Raw genomic sequence first — 4,561 nt, 5'->3', positions numbered from 1 at the left:
TATATATAACATTTCATCTTCTGATTCCTATTTTACCAAGATTATATATGGGCCTCCTTTCTGGGGACAGTTTAAGATGCCTCGATGAATATTATTAGAGATTGGAGAGCACATAATTTTTTTTTATTGATAAATCTTTTTAGGATCTCGGTCCCATAATATCTTAAGAGAGATTTGTGTAAGGAATATGAAAGAAAAGAATGGATGTATTCGTCATATCTTAATTTTAGATTCAGTTTTTTGATCCCCTCTAACTTAGCAGAGGCTATGATCTAACGAACAGAGGGGACGAGAAAGATTTCGTGAGAGTCACGGTGCAAGGTCCCCAAAAGAAACTTAGAGAAAGTGTCATCTCTTCAGTCTCTCCACCCTCATTATACTTACTTTAGAAAATAATATCATACAAAATAGTTTCACAACAACTTGATCAAGAAATCATGACTAGCGTTGGCGGCCCGAAAATGAGGATACTTCATATGTCAATCATTGGCGTTAGTCGTGACTTTTGTTTTTTTATAGTTATGATGATTGCCGAAGAGTCGAGTTAGGCTAGTGAGTATGATTGATGTGTTTCTCAAATGGAATGGTCAAATCAGTTCAACGAGCTAGTTCATCAAGACAATTTGGTAGATCAGCTCATTTGCTAATATAAGACAACTAATACATCAACGAGTCAGGTTGGCGGATCACCCTAGCAAGTAACTCGCGAGAGTCTTTTCTTTCAAACTCAGGCCCTTGAAACCTATTGAGTAAGTACTTTTGCACATGCAGTCTATTTCTTTTTGAGGTTCAAGGAAGACAGGCTGAAGAAGTAAAGTATAATTTTTCTTTCAAAAATAGTCCAAAAGGCTGCCAGATTTTCATGCTGATCGACTGTAATTTTATGCAAAATTAGAGTTAATTAAAATATGGATTCTTTGACAAATTTCCCAGACGCCCATTTTTGACATGTGATGCATTTCTCTTCATTGCCACGATACCCTTGCTCTTTGTTTTCTTGTATTTTATTTATTTTTATTGTTTGGAAGGAGGGGGGCGGCTGTTGATTGGTTTGAAAATCTGCTATGTTTTATTAATGCAAGTGTTGGCCATGAATTAGTCTGAGTATTTTCATATAATGGAAACAATAGTATGTGTTCCACAGGTCAAATACTGCTGGATTATTCGGGTATTGGAAGGATTATGGTGCGGAGCATGACGGGCTGTACAGCATCAATACTAATAAAGCTATATAAGTGATAATGCTATTAAATAGAACACAATGTATTTAACTATTTATGCTTATCCGGATTTAAATCGATTGGTTATATTTTGTTATTTTGTGCAGCCTTGCGATGGCCGTAATAAGTCGTATTAAATATAAATGATTTTTTTTTTGGCCAAAAATACTTTTTTTTTTATGAAGATGGTAATTTATGTCCTAAATAATGCGTCGTGTTATATTGTGTGGTGATGTGCTTTCTTTCTTAAGTTAAATTGAGTCATGAAATAACATACAATAATTAAATTATAAAAAATAAATAAGTATCACTCGTCGTGACTCTTTAGTTGGCAGCTTTGCGTAAGTTCCCTAAGGTCACGTGTTCGAGCCCACCTATGTGCGGGATCGAATGGTTAGACATATGAGGTTGGTTGAGAGCTCATACAATAACCTCTCACCAAAATTTTTTAATATAAATATAGGAAAAATAATATTATTTAAAATGTATCACTTTTAGAAAAAAAAAATTGCTCTTTATTTTCTTATTCTGGTTTTTTTAGTTTGTTTCGGAATTACAGACCTTTTTCATATAACGGTTAATTTTTTGGAATTACAGACCTTTTTCATATAACGGTTAATTTTTCTTTTACTTAACGTCAAAAATTAATTATGATTTTCTATAACTAATATTAAGTATTAATTAAAAAAATATATTTTTGAATGAATCTTACCATATAATAAAACAGAAAAATCAAGCAAAGCCAAACATGACAAAAATATAAGTAGCATTTTAACCCTGAAAATGCCCAAGCCTGCGTGGGATAGATTTCTGCACCAAACATATAATGCAGAGAGAGAGAGAGAGAGAGAGAGAATGGCGGAGAGATAATGAATAAGCACTCTTCTTTCTCATCTGTTTCAAATAATTAGTTATAGCTGCTTAACGACTCTCCTGCACATGATCGCTTTGAATGACAGATAAGGCATCTTAGCAAGTGGTTGGCCATAATGCAGAACCATATCCTGTCAGCCCTTTTGGAACAAGAAAGAACACTAATAAAAGATTTTCAAACAGGACGGATCGGCTCTAAATTATGAAATTAAAAAATATATTATGTTTGGACGTCTGGATGAACGGACCACAGAGTGGATTTGACCAAGACATTATGCATAATTTTATGATCAAATTCTCTCTCTCTACAGTGAAGTGGTCAAATCCAAAGAAGGTGGAAATAATCAAGACATAAATAAATGGTCGGTGTAAATTTCATTTAATTATTTGTTCTATCCAAAGGAAGAAATGTTATCAGAAAAGCAATTTAGATGTTATTGGCGAGTCGAGCTTTTTGTTGAAAAATTAGGGCGAAGAAAATACGAGAATCAAGAATAAACGCAGAGATTTAACGAAGTTCAACAATCTGCTTACGTCCTCAGGAGCAAGAGCGGCGGCTTTTTGATTTTTTGAAAAGGAGTACATCCCATTAAGGTTACAATACAACACACACACACACACACACACACACACACACACACACACACACACACACACACACACACACACACACACACACACACACACACACACACACACACACACACACACACACACACACACACACACACACACACACACACACACACACACACACACACACAAAGTTAGAATATTGTTCTAATTGCTCATAAAAATACATAATTCTGCCTAAAGTAACTTCAAAGTTCATTTTATCATTCATTTATACTCAATTCCACAAGTTTTTGCTTCAAGCGATTCCATGTTCTCTTATCTTACAGTGCTTGTTTTGCAGTTTAGAAAAAATGGATCTCACCAATTTGCAGCAAACAAATACTACTTATACTTCTTTAATTTTTAGTTAAATTAATAGATGGTTTAGAAAAAGTACTCTAATGCTAGATTAAAAATGAACGAGCATGAAAATATCCATTGTACAGTACTCCAACACATGATTATGGTCGGCATTATGACTGGAGAGCTGGAGGCAGTTTTATTATGGACTTGGGGTCCTACAGAGCTTATTTAATATCTAACTGAAAGACTAATGTGATAGCTAGTTTTAATAATAACACTACAAAACATATGATTGAATCTTTTTCTTTATAAATTTTGGATCTGCTTGAATATTTTTATCAATATTGCCTTTTTCTATAAATAGCCGAAAAAATGGGGTCAGGATTTCCTAATCGAAAATCATGTTTAGATAACCTCTTCAGGCACCACATTTACCTAACAGAGAAATCAAATCAGGAGCTTTTAGGCTTTTATGGATGTAATAACAGAGATAACCTATTACTTCTTTCGAGGCATTCAGAAGTAGATCCTGTCATAACATGAGAACTGTGGACTAGAAATGCAACTATTCATTTTATGAATACTGCACGTCTTTTTGCATAATTTTTTGTGACATCTCTCGTGCTGCAATCCAAAAATCAAGACTTAATGCATGTGTAGATTATTTGAATGAGATTCTGATTCTTGGCTGTAAGGCTTGTTAACAACTTTGAAGGGATAAAGTATGGCAAAATGAAAGGTGTAAGGCCTCCCACGCCAATGCCTCTTTAACATGGATTTTTCTCAAATAAAATAAACGGAGAGATGGGGTGAAGAGTGGTGTATTAGAAAGGGCCTTTAATTTAACAACTTTCTTCCTTTCCCTCTTATATCAAGTTGGATATATTAGAAAGGGCCTTAGTGTGGATGTATTTTCAATATTCTTATGAACAATTGTACAAAAGTGTAAACCTTGGAAGCACTAGAATTTTGCATTCGACTTGCCTAATATGATTTTTTTACATGAATAGTGTCTCGAGGAAAAACCACAAACAATTTATATGCAAAACTTCTCATTACAAAATCAATGTGATGAACAATAAATGAAGAGAATAACAAACAGATTTATTTGGAAAATTAAAGATGACGGAAACTATTGACAATGTGAAAGAAAATTCATCTCAAAGAAATTACAAAGTGGAGCATTTAGGTTTGTTGCTTGACTCCCTTAACATACATACATTTTGTGTATGTGTGTGTGTGAATGCGCGCTCGTGCAGGCAAAATAAGTTCATAAAGTTGATCCTAAAATGAATCAGTGATGGCCTCAATGAATATTGGGCCAATTGACCTACTCCCTCAACTGCCACAACAAATCACTAAAAAAAAAAATAAAAAATATATAATTTTGGCTGTCACATACGTCACATCACAAACTTCTTCATGAAAACCCAACATAATCTCTCGAAAGTTATAATTGTTACTAGTTATAAAATAAGAATATGAGTCTATCAACTTCAAATTGATAGGGTGAACATCAATATGAATAATCATTGTGAGGCAATAAAAAA

This window comes from Phalaenopsis equestris, unplaced genomic scaffold, assembly GCF_001263595.1.
Source record: "Phalaenopsis equestris unplaced genomic scaffold, ASM126359v1 Scaffold000369, whole genome shotgun sequence".
Taxonomy (NCBI): Eukaryota; Viridiplantae; Streptophyta; class Magnoliopsida; order Asparagales; family Orchidaceae; genus Phalaenopsis; species Phalaenopsis equestris.
Note: the sequence above shows the minus strand (reverse complement) of the source record.